Source organism: Notolepis coatsorum (genome assembly GCF_963971535.1).
Source record: "Notolepis coatsorum genome assembly, chromosome: 12".
Classification (NCBI taxonomy): domain Eukaryota; kingdom Metazoa; phylum Chordata; class Actinopteri; order Aulopiformes; family Paralepididae; genus Notolepis; species Notolepis coatsorum.
In genome coordinates, this window is record NC_140176.1 from 121170217 (window position 1) to 121189195 (window position 18979).

Consider the following 18979-nt stretch of genomic DNA (forward strand, 5'->3'; position numbering starts at 1 on the left):
TTGATTAAAATATCCACGTGCGTGGTGATTGTGTTGTGTTGGGTGTTGTGACTCCAGAAACAATATGTTAGTGTGATCACGATAACCTGCAATGTGAACTATCCTTATGGCCCTTTTTTGGAGTATAAAAAGTGGTTGTAGTGTAGACTTATAATTGTTTCCCCAGACTTCAGCACAGTAATTTAAATATGGTAAAACTAGTGAACAGTAGAGAATGTAGAGTGATTTTCTATCCAGAATGTGCTTTACTTTACTCATGACTGAAATGCTTCGTGAGAGTTTAGATTGGACATGTTTTATGTGAGGTTTCCAACAGATTTTATGGTCTATTATTACACCTAGGAATTTATTTTCATAAACTCTTTCAATAATCACATCATTTATTTTAACTTGTACCCGAGTATCCAATCTACAGTTTCCAAACAACATAATTTTAGTTTTGCTCAAGTTCAATGATAATTTGTTTCTATCAAACCATTCCTTCAATTTCTTCATTTCAGATGTGATGAGCTCTAAAAGCTGCTGGACATTCTCACCAGAAAAAAAAAGATTAGTGTCATCCGCAAATAAAATACATTTAAATATATTGGATACTTTACATATCTCGTTAATGTACAAGATGAACAGTTTTGGACCCAACACTGACCCCTGGGGGACACCACAAGCAATGTCCAAACATTCAGATTTATAATCTCTCATTGTCACAAATTGTTGTCTTTTATTTAGATAGCTTCTCACCCAGTCCAATACTACCCCCCTGATCCCATATCTCTCCAATTTCCTGATTAATATATCATGATTAATAGTATCAAATGCTTTTTTTAGGTCAATGAATACTCCAGCTACATGTTTTTTTTTTTATCTATGGAATTTGTGATTTTTTGAATGAGTTCTATTAAAGCTAGTGATGTTGACCGGTGTGTTCTGAATCCATACTGGCTATCGGTGAGTAAATTATGTTTATCAATGAATTTATCTAATCTGTTGCTGAAGAGTTTTTCTAATATTTTTGAAAACTGAGGAAGTAGGGAAACATGCCTATAATTTGTGAAGTGGTGTTTATCTCCAGTCTTGAACAGAGGTATGACTTTTGCTATTTTCATTTTATTCGGAAATCGACCAGTTTTGAATGATAAATTGCAGATGTGCGTGAGTGGTTTTGAAATCCCACTAATGACATTTTTTACTATTTTCATATCTATTTCATTACTGTCTGTAGATGTCTTGTTTTTACATTTATTAGTAGTTTCTATAATTTCATTTTCATCTACCGCTTCCAGAAACATTGAACTCGGATTTCTTTCAATATAATTGTCTTTTATGTCTTCAGGAATCACTGGATCTGGGATTTTTCCCGCTAATTCTGGTCCAATATTTACAAAAAATTTATTAAAGTTGTTAACCACATCATCCATATTGCTAATAGTTTGATCATTTTCCATAAAATACTGAGGATAGTTTATTTGTCTTGATCCATTCCTGATAATACCATTTAATATCTTCCAAACACCTTTAATATTATATTTGTTGTTATCTAATATTCTACTATAATTATCCTTCTTACATCTTCTCATAATATTAGTCAACTTATTTTTATATTTCTTATATTTATTTGTGTCCCGACCCATATAAAAATATGTCTCTTAATAAAACGTGCTTAATTAAGTCGAATTCTGCCTTTGTCTCTATCAACTACATATAAATATTTATATAATTGTTTGCTTGATAGACGAAGGTTGCAACATAATTATGTAATGTCATGTCGTTGGCTGTGAGAGCAGCCCCACTGCACCCAGGCAGGGCAGCCGAGTGAAACCTTGTTGGCTGCGTCACAGTCACGAAAGGGGCTACTTAATTAATGAATCCAATCCACTTTATTTATAGAGCACATTTAAAAACAACAAAGTTTACCAAAGTGCTGTATAAGTCCCACAACATAAGATACATTTTGCCCAACCCTGGACACCTTCAAATCCGCTCTAAAAACACACCTCTTCACCAAGGCTTTCCCCATCAGTTAGTTTTAGATTAAATTAGGTCCATTATCCCCTACTTTCCCTCATCCCCTCTTCCCCCTCCCCCCCTACTTTCCTTGCCCTATTTTTTGTCCTGATTGTAAAGCGACCTTGGGTTCTATGAAAGGCGCTATATAAATTTGATTTATTATTATTATTTTTTTTTTTTAATGTAAAAAATTTAAAAAAAAATTACCTTTTTTTATTTTAATTTATTCTCGACGCTTCGAATTAAAATCGAAGCTCGGCCCCGAAGCTTCGATTGCCAAAAAAAGCTTTGAAGGTCAGCCCTAGTAATTTCATCTTTCCTTGTGACAATATTGTCACCCACTGTAACTGAGAAGCCATCGTCTTGCTGAGTTTGTTATTTGAACCGAAGATAATTGACTCTGTTTTGCCCATGATAGTTTGTTATCGGCGAGCCATATGCAGATTTTGCCTAGTTCCGAGCTGAGGGTTTTTTCAACCTGTAATTTGTTCTCGTCAGAGACCAGCAGGGCTGAGTCGTCCACAAACAGGAACAAGTTTGTTGATTTTATTAGGGATCCCCATTAGCTGGTGCGATAGCAACCAGCTAGTCTTCCTGGGGTCCACACACAAAAAAAAAAACACAAAAACAATCACTATTGCAAAAAACAAAATTATTAAAAGTCAGTACACACAATGCATAATGAACCTACTGTAACAATTAATATAGCTAAAATTACATTAGTGTAAAACAAAAACAAAAAAATACTTTACAGTGTTAAAAACAATTTAAAAACAATTTAAGATTCTTTTTAAAAGTGAATCTACTATAAATGCAGCAGAGGTTCCGAGGCAGGCCATTCCACAGAGTTAATGCTCTAAAAATAAAAGATCTCCCCAAAGCGCTGGTTCTAGGACCTGGCAATTCAAGCTGCCCACTACTGGAACCTCTAGTGTAATGCTCGTGCACAGTCACAAGCTGACGACATGTCATTTGCATAAATTAGGAACAGTAGCGGTCCTAGTTTGGAGGGGATGTCGTCTAGATGTGACTGTTTTGTGACAGCCAGCCTTTTGCTTTAGCTTTTTGCGGGTACAGAATATCATATAATGATCACTTAACCTGCATGCTATAACCCCTTTATTGGAGATCTTGGACTTGTCAGAGGTCAGGATGAGGTCATGGTAGTCTGATGGAATTGAATCACACACTCTTGTGGGTTGGGTGATTAGCTGGCTGAGGCTGTGTAGATCACAAAACCTACTGAAGGCCTTGAAGACGGGTGCTGCTTTACATAGCATGTCCGTGTTCCAGTACCCAATACGAATTTTTTCTACGCCCTCCACCCCAGCTAAACACCCATCAAGTGTGTCATAGAAGCCACTGTGTTCTGGTGGTCTATAGATTGTGCCTACTAGTACTGATTTCGCCCTTTCAAATAAGATTTCAATCCAAACAGTTTCAATCTCGTCATGGTTAAGGTCAGGTCAGTACAGTTGATGAATTTGGTATCTTTGTGAATATACACACAGACGCCACCTCCATACTGGTTTCTATCCCTCCTGACTATTGAATAGTTCTCGATTTCAATCTCTGGATCCTGTACAGATGAGTCTAGTTTGCACTATTAATCTTTTTTTTTTAATCTTTTTCCCCCTCCATTTTTCCTCCGATTTTCTCCCATCCCAATGTTAGTCGTATGCCAATTCCCAATCCCTTCCTGGTCGCTGCGCACTTACCCCCCACAGTCAGATCATCTGGGAGAGTGGAGGCTACCACGTGCTTCCTCCGACACACGTCCAGCCAATCACCGCTTCTTTTCACCTGGCAGCGCGGATTCTCATTGAGAGGGCGTAGCGTGTGGGAGGATCACACTATCCCCCTCAGGTCCTATCCGCACTTAGCAGGCGCCCCGACCGAACTGTAGGAGTCGCTGTTTACAACGACCCGGACCCACCCCGCCAGCTTCTCCCACCCTCTAATACAGCCAATTGTATTAGTGTGAACGGCCAGCCAAGCTGGTGACAACCCCGGAGCTGTGAGCTGGATCTCCGCTCGGCCACCTAACCGCCCACTATTAATCGTTTTTTAATCAAAATCGTGATTTGGAATGATGCAATTATCAAATCGCCAAGCCTGCAATACATTTTTTTTTTTTGGACTTTAACCAGGAAGTCCCATTGAGATACAAGATCTCCTTTGCAAGGGAGACCTGGCCAAGATGACAGCAATAACATTTGCTATACATCACACAGCAATAAAATGTGCGATACATCACACAAGAACATAATAAATGTGCATACAATATACAATACATGATACAATATAGTCTACATGATAGTAAAAGTGTATAATACATGGTAATACAGTAATTTTGCAGTTGGGACCCAACTACAGAAAGCAGCAACATTCTTCTTGTAGGAAGTTATGTGTTGAATGTCGGATATTGCGTATTGGCTAGACATCATAACCTGGACTATACAGTATATAGAGAGAAGGAATAAAACGCTGTGAGACAGGATTCGTGTATCAAGGAAGCAACATTTTTATTTGTGAAGGTCGCTCTTATATACACACACTCGGCTGGTATTAATGAGTCCATCACTCAGCTGGTGTCAATCAGTCAATCACTCTGAATGGATGACGGGAGAGCACACTCATTATAGTCAACACCCCCACTTGCTATCCTACTGACTTATCTAAACTGGAGAAGGAAAAATAATAACAAAAACAATTTAATAACAATCAGTTATTGTAACACTTGTACATTCCATTAAACAAACGAAGGCCGTCATTGATATGGTTCCTCTCCTGAGTGAAACAAGAACATAAATCATTAGATTTCATTATTTACACAGTCCGTTTTTTTCACTGGCACTCTTTTATAACATTTTGAAATGAACAAGAAAAACTAAAAATGTGACCACTTGGTCACTACTCACACTGATGTGGTTTCTCTCCCAAACATAACCTTTGTGAACCTATTTAGTTTGTCCTTAGTTGCTGGTTTGGTAAATACATCAGCCACCATTTGATCTGTGGGACAGTATCGCAAACAGATCTGTCCATTTAGTACTGTAGATCTGATAAAATGGTACTTTATGTCTATGTGTTTGCATCTTTGTCTGCGGACTGGGTTCTTAGCTAATGCTATGGTTCCCTGATTGTCCTCATGGACAATGGGTGGTGCATACTTACATGCATCCATATGTGTCAGCAGTTGTACCAGGTGTAAACACTCTTGGGTGGTTGCAGCTAGTGCCATGTACTCTGCTTCACATGTGGACAATGCCACCGTCTGTTGCTTTTTGGTCTTCCATGAGACCAATGGACCAGTCTCATGTAGACTAACACAGTACCCTGTTGTGCTGCGTCGGTCTGTGACATCTGCTGCCCAGTCCGCATCACTGTAAGCCTGTAACCTCAAATCAGAATTACACTTCTTGTAACACAACATTTTATCACTGGTGCCCTTTAAGAACCTCAATACATGTTTGACAGTAGCCCAATGTTCCTCAGTTGGTTTGTTAAAATACTGAGACAGTTTACTCACTATGAAACACAGATCTGGCCTAGTACACATAGTAAGATAGATTAGGCTACCGACCACCTCTCTGTACCGGGTGACATTGTTCATTATTCCTGCCCCTTCAGTGTAATCGAGTGCCCGCTCACATGGTGTTGATCTGGGTTTACAGTCCTGCATGTCAAACCTCTCTAGCATGTTCTTTACACACTGCTTCTGTGACATTGTCACACATCCATCGCACTGTTCAAAGTCGATTCCTAGGAAGTGTGTCAATCTGCCCATATCCTTCATCTGAAATTTCTTTGTGAGCATCTCTTTTACAGCCTTCATTGCATTCTCATTACTGGCTGCAAGAACCAAATCATCAACCCATATAATCATGATTACCTTCTCATGCTCAGTTTCTCTTGTATATACACAGTGATCAGCAGGGTTTTGCACAAATTCATTCACAATTAGATAGTCATGTAACATGTTGTTCCAATTCCGGCCAGACTGTTTTAGACCATACAGTGACTTCTCTAGTTTACACACCAATGTCTCTGTGCCAGATGTCTGTTCATAACCCTCTGGCTGTTCCATGTATATCTCATAATCTATCGGTGCATGTAGGTAGGCAGTTTTAACGTCCATCTGATTTAAAATCAAATTTTCTTGTGCAGCTTTCTGCATCAATACTCTGACACTTGTCAGGTCGGCTGTGGGAGAAAAAGTCTCTCCATAGTCAACACCCCTTTTCTGACTGTAGCCTTTAGCAACATATCGTGCCTTGTATTTATCTGTACCATCTGCATTTTTCTTGATAGCATACACCCATCGACCCCCCACTGCAACTTTGCCCTGTGGCAAGTTGGTCAAAGTAAATGTACCGTTCTCTCTCAGCGATTGCATTTCATCCTCCATGGCACTGACCCATTCCTTTGATTCGGGTGACTTCACTGCATCACTGTAAGTTAAAGGTATGTTACACAACATTTTGTAACAATAATCAACATTAACCTGTGTCTGGGCTTGACTTACTTCATATACACTATCACCAAAATAATCTGGCTTTTTCCGGTCCCTAGAAGGATAGCGTGGAGACTCCTGTTTGACCTCCTGTTCCTCTCTAGCCTGATCCTGGCTGTTCTCTGGCCTGGTCACAGGAATCTGCTGTTTAGCAGTCTCTGGACTAGCATCCATTTGTTTGCTTGTGCTAGCCCTAAGTGGCCCACCAAAATCCTCATCATCTATGGATATCTCAGTCTGTGTCTGCTGCTCACCTACTGTTTTTGGCATAAATTTGACCAGCCTGTGCTTCCTCACCTTTCCACTGTCGGGGTAGAAAACCAGGTAAGCTGGGCTCTTCTTGTCATGCCCGACAAAGAAGCCCTTCTCACTCCTAGGGTCTAACCTTTTCTTGTGCTGTCTGTAGGCGTAACACAGAGTTCCAAACTTCTGCATCCTAGACATATTAGGACGTTTCCCCGTCAGCAGCATGTGAGGTGTCTGTTTAGTGCGATTGTTAAAACATCTATTCCTTACTTGAGCTGCAGTCTGTACTGCATAAGGCCATAATGCTTTTGGGAGCTTGCTCTCTAATAGCATGCATCTAGCCATGTCGTAAAGAGTCCTAAACTGGCGTTCTGCAGTACCATTCTGATGTGGCGAATATGGTGATGACGTCTCATGCTTTATACCATTTTTCCTCAGTAGCCCTTGGTACTCTTTACCAGTGTATTCTGTACCATTATCAGACCGGATGCGTCTGATCCTCCCATATGAGGCGGTGTCAGCTATGAACTGCTCTGTTGCTTGCACAGTATCACTCTTATGCTTCAGATGATAGATAAACACAGTAATTGAGTAGTCAGTAAACGAAAGTGTAAATCTATGCCCATCTATGGACACTGCAATAGGACCTGCTAGGTCTGTGTGTACCAACTCTAGAACCTTTTTGGCTCTCACATCAGGCTTCCTGTTGAAGCTTTGTACAAACTTTCCCTGAGTGCACATTTCACAGTTCAGTTTAGACTTGTCAATTTTCCCTTTAATAGTCATACCATCAACAATAGGCTGGAGTTTCTCAACATCAGCATAATTGCAGTGTCCTAGAATTTCATGCCATGTCTGTATATCAAAACAGCCCTTGCTCTGATCACATTGGTCATCCACCATGGGCAAATAATACAGCCTATTATGCTCATTGATGTGAAATTCAGTACCGTCTCTGTGCTGTAGGACGTCTTCTCCTTGTCTGAAGATCACAGTGGCTCCAGTACCAGTGGTGGCTGCTCTCACAGAGAAGATGTCCTGCGGGAATGAGGGGATGTACAGCGCCCCTCTCAGTGTTGTAGTCAGTCGCCTGCCTCTGCTGTCAATCAAGCACACCTCCGCGTCCCCTCTGCGCTCTGCGACCCCGTTGCTCCTCGTGCCGTCAGCCAACTCCACGCAGTGAGACTCGGCCTGGAATCCGCCATCGAACACCTTGAATTTGGCCAGGTCGGTGATTATATGCGCAGTCGCACCGGTGTCCACCATCAGGCCCTTCTTCTTAACACCGCGTCCTGGATCGCCTTCCCTCGTCAGAAATGCATATGTGTTGTTGTCATGACAACTCACTTTCACAGACACGCCTCGCGCATCGTTCTGCTCCTGTCTCCGTCTGCAGGTCGCCCCTTGATGTGTGGAGCTTTTACAGTGGTGACACCACAGCTTGCGTCGACAGGTCCTTCTCATATGCCCACTTTGGCCACATCTGTAGCATATAATGTCTGTACGCTGTGCGCTCTGAATGCGTGCGCTCTGGGCATTCTGTGCACCCCGGTCAGACAGGGCTTGGGCTCGCATAACATTGTCATCCGATGTGGTAACGCGCATTTTCTCAGTGTCCTCAAAACTCCTGAGCTTAGTCTTAAACTCAGAAAACACTATAGTCTCATCACTCTGTGTGACATGTATCGCAAAGGGTTTAAATGCCTCGGGCAGTCCTTTTAATACCATAGCCACGAGTAGACTATCACTCAAAATCTCATTTGCGTTTCTCAGTGCAGTTATTGCCCTTTCTGCCCGAATTACATAGTCAGTCACCGTTTCACTGCTAGACTTGTGCAGTGTAGTCAGCTCTATATAGAGACTGATAATCCTTGGCTTCCCTGAACCCGCATAATAATTGCGCAATATTCCGATGGCTTTCCGTCCATCATCAGACGCTTCTCGCATTACCAGCGATAAACTCTTATCGTCCAGAAACTGGATGAGCTCTGCGTATATCAATGCGTTTTTCTCACCATCTTCTCTCAACTCGACAGCAGATGCCTCGTCAGGGAGATCCGTTTCGAGAGTGTCCTTTAGTCTCTGTAGCCGGAGATGGCCCATGAACTTAGTCTCCCACAGTTCATACTTTTGTTCATCTCCGTCAAACGCTAGACGAGACCAACGCGAATTCCCTTCCGATTGTCTGGTCGTCATGATTCTAGCGCTCTGGGCCCATAACCTGTTGAATGTCGGATATTGCGTATTGGCTAGACATCATAACCTGGACTATACAGTATATAGAGAGAAGGAATAAAACGCTGTGAGACAGGATTCGTGTATCAAGGAAGCAACATTTTTATTTGTGAAGGTCGCTCTTATATACACACACTCAGCTGGTATTAATGAGTCCATCACTCAGCTGGTGTCAATCAGTCAATCACTCTGAATGGATGACGGGAGAGCACACTCATTATAGTCAACATTATGTAATACAGATTTAAATTCACCAAGAGAGACCGGGGTGTCTAAGTGGATAATGGTCCTGTAGCCCATTCCATGCCCAAGGTGCGAAGCTTGAGAAAGCTGTTCCTAGCTAACCCTGCTCAAGACAGAGAAAACATCTGAGCTGAGTAAGGAAAGGGTGGGGGGGAGCGGGGCTCGGGGGGGGGGGGGGGGGGGGGGGGGGGGGGCATCTCTCTCTCTACTGGTTCTATTAATGTAGAAAAGTAGAAAAACATTGCACTATAAAAACAAACTGGATAGTTGATGGTAATAAACATTTAACTTCATTAGCTGAAGTATTCTAAAATCATTTAAGACATTCTTCTTTTCGGTGTGTGTGTGTGCACGCGTCTCATATCTGGTCTGACATCAGAGGAGTTTGATAGTATTTACTGAGGCTTGACAGATAATGTTGATATTTAAACACAAAAAAAATTATAATAGAAAATAAATATACATGATCATGCAACATAAAAAAAATTGTTGTAGGAACAGTTTGGGGAGAGGGAGGTAAGGGGTTTTAGATTGTGTGTTGTGAAGTTTACTTCAGAGAGGGAGAGTAAAGTACAGAGAAAAGGTACCGTTGGGTACCGTACCGGTATCGATTCCCAGGTAAAAAGAAACATTTCAGACTCTGTGTCCCGAACAGACCCACGCGTAGGCCAGATGCAAGCCGCATTTTACAATAAACCTCTGTGGGGCTGCTTAAAAAAAATTATAATCGCAAATGTAATCGCAATCGCAATATCTGTCAGAAAAATCGCAAATAGATTTCCCAAAATCGTGCAGCCCTACCACTGTAACTGAGAAGCCGTCGTCTTGCTGAGTTTGTTATTTGAACCGAAGAGAATGGACTCTGTTTTGCCCATGATAGTTTGTTATCGGCAAGCCATATGCAGATTTTGCCTGGTTCCGAGCTGAGGGTTTTTTCAACCTGTAACTTGTTCTTGTCAGAGACCAGCAGGGCTGAGTCGTCCGCAAACAGGAACAAGTTGCAGTCACAAGCTGACGACATGTCATTTGCATAAATTAGGAACAGTAGCGGTCCTAGTATGCTTCCTTGTGGAACACCACAGCTCACTGGGAGGGGGGGGGGGATAGGGTACCATTTACCTCCACCATCTGTTCTCTCCCCTCCAGGTAGGATTGTATCCAGCTCACTGATAGACTATCAAAACCAATTGCTTTTAGCTTGTCAATCAGAATGGTGTGATTGACAGTGTCGAAGGCCTTTTGTAGGTCCAGCATGACCATGCTGCAGTATTTGCCCGCGTCCAGCTCTTGTTTGATGTGGTCGTTCAAATAGAGAAGGCATGTGTCAGTGGAGTGGGATGTTCTGAAGCCAGATTGGAATTCGTAGATTAGATTTTTTTTTCGCGAGGTACTTTCAGACCTGTTCGTATACTATTTTTTCCATGTCTTTCAAGATGGATGTAAGGATAGAAACAGGGCGGTAGTTGCCTGGGTCTAATTTGCTGCCCTTTTTGTGCAGGGGTGTTACTCTCGCAATTTTGAAGTCCTTGGGGACGTGTCCCTGTTTTATGGAGAGGTTTATTATGTGTGTGATGACTGGGGTGATGGCGACTGCGGAGTCTGTGAGGAATTTGGAGGGGATGTCGTCTAGATGTGACTGTTTTGTGACAGCCAGCCTTTTGCTTTAGCTTTTTGCGGGTACAGAATATCATATAATGATCACTTAACCTGCATGCTATAACCCCTTTATTGGAGATCTTGGACTTGTCAGAGGTCAGGATGAGGTCATGGTAGACTGAGTTGAATCACACACTCTTGTGGGTTGGGTGATTAGCTGGTTGAGGCTGTGTAGATCACAAAACCTACTGAAGGCCTTGAAGACGGGTGCTGCTTTACATAGCATGTCCGTGTTCCAGTCCCCAATACGAATTTTTTCTACGCCCTCCACCCCAGCTAAACACCCATCAAGTGTGTCATAGAAGCCACTTTGTTCTGGCGGTCTATAGATTGTGCCTACTAGTACTGATTTCGCCCTTTCAAATAAGATTTCAATCCAAACAGTTTCAATCTCGTCATGGTTAAGGTCAGTACAGTTGATGAATTTGGTATCTTTGTGAATATACACACAGACGCCACCTCAATACTGCGGCATGGTCATGCTAGACCTACAAAGGGCCTTCGACACTGTCAATCACACCATTCTGATTGACAAGCTAAAAGCAATTGATTTTGATAGTTTATCAGTGAGCTGGATACAATCCTACCTGGAGGGGAGAGAACAGATGGTGGAGGTAAACAGTACCCTACCCCCCCCCCCCCCCTCACAGTGAACTGTGGTGTTCCACAAGGAAGCATACTAGGACCGCTACTGTTCCTAATTTATGCAAATGACATGTCGTCAGCTTGTGACTGCAACTTGTTCCTGTTTGCGGACGACTCAGCCCTGCTGGTCTCTGACAAGAACAAGTTACAGGTTGAAAAAACCCTCAGCTCGGAACTAGGCAAAATCTGCATATGGCTTGCCGACAACAAACTGTACAATGTACAGTGCCCCCCCCCCCCCCAATGTACAGCCCCACCCAACCTACCCAACCTCCTCCAATGTACAGTTTCTATGTCAAATGTATGTCAGTATTCCAATGTACAGTGTACAGTGTCCCCACCCCCCGCGTCTATATTAATCCCAGCCCAAGAGTGCTTCGCGTTTCTCTGATTGGCCACGACGCCCATGTGACCACGCCGCGCGGCAGAGCGGAAATAGGCTGCTGCTCCGGCGAAAGAAAGACAGGCATTCTATTGCCATGCTCTGCGACAAACTCTAACCTTAACCAACTCCGAAAGAATGCCTAAACCTAACCCTAACCTTAACCAACTCCGAAAGAATGCCTAAACTTAACTGGCGAAAGAATGCCTAAACTTAACCGGCGAAAGAAAGACAGACGCTAGTTACGTTTATAATATAGAGATGATAAATTAATTAAACGTAAAAAAAATAAAAAAATTGAAGTGATTCGAACTTGTCACCAACGCACCGCAGGCTCCACAGCAAGCTGAGGAACGAGTTGAGCTAACCGTCTATGTTAAAACAGGGGGGATTACGGCTGCATAATGCCGCGGCAACCTATGCGCCGCTGCCGCTCCGCTCTGCCGCGGGCCGTGCTAGGCATTGTCGGGGACAATCAGGGAAAACGCGGAAGCACTCTTGGGCTGGGATTAAAGAATAGGCCACCCCCCCCCCCCCAATGTACAGCAGCCCCACCCAAACCCACCCCACCTACTCAACCTCCTCCAATGTACAGTTTCTATGTCAAATATACACTCTTTTTCTGGATTTTTTTAGTATCACAAACAGTACTGTATCTGCAAATCTGGTATGTCATAAATGTATAGATGTAGCAGTACTGTCTATCTGTATGTCGTGTGTGTCATATGATGAATTGAAAATGGGGGACCCTGATGTAAATGTAGCACCCTGAATATTCGACTATTATTCAGAAGTGCTGACCTGGCCGCGTGAATATTAAAGGCAACCAACTTGTGTTCAGCTTTTCGTTCAGCGTTTCTCCGATTGGCCACGTGACCGCCCTAGCACACGCCCTTATCCGCTGAGAGACGCGGCAGTCGGCAGACGCGCTGGTCGAACCAACGCGCTGGTCGAACCAGTTCAGACAGAGGTGTTTATTTATATTAATAAACATATCTACTAGAAACACTGGTGTTCTGTTGTGTGACTGTACTAAACTCTTTCACCACATGACCGACATTTGACATACAGTACACCTCCTATCTATGTTGGGATTATGTTTGGTCATGACAAAACAATAAAAATCGCTACTGTTAGTAACGCTGCCACCACCCACTTCAATGACAGAGCTCTCATATTTGCGAATGCATAAACTATATCTTAAATTATGGCGATGTGTCTAATATGGCTGTCGCGATGTCATTGATAAGCGACAGCCATATTAGACACAGCCATAATTTAAGATATAGTTTATGCATTCGCAAAATATGAGAGCGCTGTCATTGAAGGGCTTCCTACAACGGAGCACGGCCGCTGCTGCTGCTGGAGCTGGACCGAGTCGAGCCGCGGGCGGCGCACGGAAGCCGGGGACAAACCACCGCGTCGCCCCGCTGGCGCTTCAGCAGCCTCCACGGGCGAAATAACATATAACGTTACAGCGTACAGTTCCACACTGATGTACAGTGAGTGTCTAATATGGCTGTCGCGAAGTCATTGATAAGCGACAGCCATATTAGACACATAGCCATAATTTAAGATATAGTTTATGCATTCGCAAAATATGAGAGCGCTGTCATTGAAGGGCTTCTACAACGGATATGTGGTTTATGACGTTAATTAATAATAAACACTGTTAGGACTATAAACACTGTGCGGACTATCTGACTCTTAATAATAAACACTGTTAGGACTAACGATTCACGCGTCACTACTGTAACTAGAAACTCTGCTGGGTGTCACAGTACATCAGTGTGGAACTGTACGCTGTAACGTTATATGTTATTTCGCCCGTGGAGGCTGCTGAAGCGCCAGCGGGGCGACGCGGTGGTTTGTCCCCGGCTTCCGTGCGCCGCTGCTGCGTCAAGCCACACAATTATGTCTGTATTTGATTATGGTGAAATTATGTACATGCATGCCTCTCCCTCTGAAAGCCCATCCACGCTGTGTATCATAGAGACATAGAGCACTGGGTTTTATCACTGGAGATATATTTCTCACTCACCATTGTATTTTGCGCCATCTGACAATATCATAATGATGTGTTTTCTATATTATATCCACAATCATTCATCTAAAAAATTGTATGGGCTTTGTTTATACTTCAGAAGTGATCAGTGACGAGTGAATCTGGTAGTTGGTTGTTTAAAAACGCGAAACATAATAACGTTACGCTTTCTAGTTCAGCGCATTTCATAACTGTGCCGCAGCTGAACACAAGTTGGTTGGTACACAAGTTGGTTGCCCGCGCTGCCGCTTGCTCCTTGGATTTCATTTGGGACGTGGGACGGCTGCCGCTTGGCTGCCGGCTAGCGGCAAAAGGGGGCGGGGGGTCGCGGCCAATCAGAGAAAAGCTAAACACAAGTTGGTTGCCTTTAATATTCACACGACCTGGCCGCGTCTATATTAATCCCAGCCGAAGAGTGCAAGAGCGCTTCAGCATTCTTCGCCGCGCATGCGCATGAGGTCCTTGCTTGGTTCAGACGCCCCATTCAACACGGTTAATCACAGATGGCGCCGCATTAAAGCCTTAAAGCGTTATTTCGCTGTACATTGTAACGTTATATATTATCCAAACGAGGACCACATAACCGCATCGCTGCTTCAGCATAATTGTTTGTGTTATTTCCCCGGGTGAGGAGACCGCGCGCGCCCCGGTAACTGAGTGCCCAGCACTCTCTGCGACTGTAGAGGCGCTCAATGTACCGCAGGTACTTTTCATACCTGCAATTGATCAAATAAGGAAACAAACACAGAAGATGCACATTGAGCTGTACTGTACTGTACCCATTCTGCAATCTGTTAATAAACTTTTCAATCAATCAATCAATCACATACATGGATGTAATGACAGCAAGAAGAGGTAGACACATATATGAAGTATGCAAACATGGCCTGCTGCGTCCTGGCGTCCATCGCGTATATATATTATAATATATACCGTATTAGCAGTGGCGAATCCTTATGGAAGCCAACGGAAGCCAGGCCTCCCTATTAAAATATGAATGAATATGAAATATGAAAAAAAAAAAATATATATATATATATATAATTTTTTTTAATATAGTTTACATTCTTTTTCATCTGTGCATCTGTGTTATAATTTTTTTTTTTTTTTTTTAAATGTCTCCCTCTTCTCCTTCTCACTCCCTCGAACACACTGTGCTCACTGCAGCTATAGAGGAGAGGAGGCAGGGGGTAGGTCTCTTTCTCCAGCCTCAACCATGTGATTCATGTATCTAGAGTCCAAAACCGATCCTAGCCAATCAGATTCGAGCTGACTGCCACACTCTAAAAGTTTAAAACGGGGCTGTGAGAAGAATCCAGAGTGTGGCCTCCCCTCTGCACACCTCCCCTCTGCACTCTGAACATTGTATTAACCCGTGACTGCTCCCACGGGCCGAATATTGCCCCGATCCTCGCAAGATTAAATCCACGGGTACCTCTCGGCGTGCCGAAGCTTTTCCTAAATCACTTCCATCATCGAAAACGAGGGGAAAAGGTCGGGTCGCGACCCTGAAAATGTCGCGTGATTTTAAAAATGCTGTATTAAGTGAGCCTATTATGGGATCCACGCAAGCTTTCTATCGTGGAAACATCTGGGCGTCCCGCAACTTTTACTCATTCACATGTAGCCCCGAAAATGCTTAGAAAAGGAAAGCCGCAAGCGTGGAATAAACTCGCCGAAACGGAAAAGTGTCCCACGGGCGCGCCGTGATTCCGATCCGCGTGAAAATATTCACGGCCATAGAGGAGACCGTGGGACACCTTTTTGCAACCGAATATGTGTCTCGAATTTGCTCCCACGCGGCGTGCAAAATCGTGCAAGGAGAAATCGGACCAGAAATGAACCAATGCTCCAGCAGTATTAATGACCCTGATGTAAACAAGACAAACGACTTTCTTTGGTCTGCATACCCTTATACAATTGTGTGTATTGAGCCGTACTGTATTGTACCCATTCTGCAATCTGTTAAATAAATAAAAAGAACTTTTTTTTTTAAATTATTATCTTTTATTTGCTTTTAACATTTCATTTACATACAGTTGTAAAATGCAAGTTATAAATATATAAATTACATTTCCTAACTAAACAATTACTAACCCTTCCCCGACCCTTCCTAGTACAAAAAAAACTATCAAAATGCATGATTTACTTTAAGACCATGATTGTCTGTGCTACTACCTGAATAAAATAATAAACATGACAAAAAAAAAAAAAAAAAAACAGGCAGACAAATATAGAATATAAAAAGACAACATCCACAATCTCTGTTATGCTTCAATTAGCTCTTTCCAGTTCTATACCCATATTTGGTATGTAATCCATTGCCCGACCCCAGATCTTCTGAAAGTGTATTATTTTTCCTTTCACATTATACATGATTTTTTCAGGTGTGCAATAGGATAGGAGTTCTGCCCACCATTGTTTAGTCGGGGGAGGGGGTTCAGATTTCCAATGACAAAGAATACATTTTTTTGCAGCAGACATTGCTAACAGGATAAATTTCTTTTCAAAGTTGTCAAAGTTACTCAGCATAGAGATATCACCCAAAATAGCTATTCGTGCGTCAGGAGTCATCGTTTTTCCAATAATTTTTGAAAGTTGTTCAAATATAAATTTCCAGTAATAATTTAACTTCCAGCAATTCCAGAACGTGTGGATTAGGTCCCCTTTAGCATGTTGACATCGAAGACAATTGGGTGATGTCTCGTGGCTAAATTGATATAATCTGTGAGGTGTATAATACATTCTGTGTAGTATATTAAATTGAGTTAACCTATGGTTGGTATTTGTTAAAGTTGTTTGGGATTTCTGGAGCAATGACTGCCATTCTTTCATGGTATATTTGTGTTTAATGTCTTTTTCCCATTTATCTTTTTGTTGTAGCATCTTATCATCTTTCTGTTCAGTGTTCATCAGTGTGTAGATTTTAGATATCAGGCCCTTTGATGTTTTTGTAGTGTTAAACAGTTTCTCTATTGGTGTTTCAGACATATGGGGATAGCTATAACTGTTATTTTTTACCCAGTTCCGTATCTGTAGGTATTTAAAAAAGATGGATGAAGGTAAATTATATTTCGCTCTCAGGAAATTAAAATCAGAAAAGATGCTTTGGTTATACAAGTCTCTTATTTCGCTGATTCCCTTGGTTCTCCAATTTTCAGATATTCCATCACTAATAATTTTGGGGACACAAGGGATGTTGCACAGGGGCATGCTCATTAACAAGGTATTTTGATTTCCCATTAGTTTAATAGTTTCTTTCCAACATGCAAAGGTATGATGTATAATCTGGTTTTTAGTGATAGAGTTAAGGGTTTTTTGCGTGTCTATATAGGGGATTACCTGTAGTGGAGTAGGATGGATTATGTTCTCTTCCAGTTTAACCGATGCTGGTGTGGGCAGCCTCTCACTGTTGAGCCAACACCAAATAACACGTGATTGACAGGCTAGGTAGTACAGTCTGAAGTTGGGGAGGTTTAAGCCCCCTTTATTCAGGGGAGCCTGTAGTGCTTTTAATCTGATCCTAGCCCGTTTCTGGGACCACAAAAACATTGAAATGATTTTATTCAGTGATGTAAACAAGCTTGGTGGACAGCTGAGTGGAATTGACTGGAACAAATAAATTAATTTAGGCAGAACATTCATCTTGACCACATTAACACGTCCAATTAAAGAAATTGGTAGATCTTTCCATTTGTATAGGTCTGTTTTGATTTTTTCCATAATAGGTAGATAGTTATTTTGGTATATTTGGTTCAGGTCGTTAGATATTTAGATTCCCAGGTATTTGAAGCTTTTTGGTGCCCATTTAAAATGGGAAATCATTGGGTGGGTATTGTGGGTGGTAACACTATTTAGTGGCATTATTTCACTCTTGTCATAATTTATCGTGTAACCAGATATGGCACTGTATGCCTCTAGTATGCTGATTAATTGCGGCAAGGATTTATCTGGTTGGGTAATATAAATTAGTAAATCATCACAATATAGTGAGAGTTTGGATTCGTTTGCTCCAGTCTTTATGCCACATACATTGTTGTTGTTCCGTATTGCCACCGCCAACGGTTCAATGGCTGCGGCGAACAGATATACGGAGAGTGGGCAGCCCTGTCGTACTCCACGTCCCAATTGGAAGGGTTTGGAAAGTATACCATTTGTCAACACTTGTGTAACTGAGGGGTACAATTCCCTGACTGTATTGATAAGTATGGTATCATTAAACCCAGGGATTAAAGCAAAAAAAAATCTCCTGACTGAAATTTTTTTCAGGCCAAGTCATATTCTTATTTTAACCTCCACTGTATTTCTTTTTAATAGCGTTGGCGTTTTAAGGGAGCCTACTTGTTTCGGTTTCGTCGATAATCCAATGTACAGTTACCCCCCCACCCCGCCTACCCAACCCTTCCCTCCCCAACCACCTCCAATGTACAGTCCCCCCCCCCCTCCACCCAACCTCCTCCAATGTACAGTTTCTTCGTCAAATGTATATGCTCTCTTTTTTAGACTCTTATTGTATCACAAACAATACTGTGTAAATCTGGTACGTCATAAATGTATAGATGTAGCAGTATTATCTATCTGTATGTCATGTATGTCATATATGTTATGATGAATTGAAAATGGGGGACCCTGATGTAAAGAGGAAAGTCTTTCTCTGGTCTGCAACCCCTTGACAATTGTGTGTATTGAGCTGTACTGTATTGTACCCATTCTGCAATCCGTTATAACAATCAATCAATATTTAACCGATTGCAGAATGGGTACAATACAGTATGGCTCAATACACACAATTGTTAAGGGGATGCAGACCAGAGAAAGACGTTTGTCTTGTTTACATCATCAGGGTCCCCCATTTTCAATTCAGTGACATTTATGACATGCATGACATTGACATCATGACATTTATGGCATAGGGACATACTACAGGTATATAGTACTGTTACATTTGTGACATATACGATATGCAAATATACAGTAATGTTACCCATAGATCCTGACAGAGAGAATA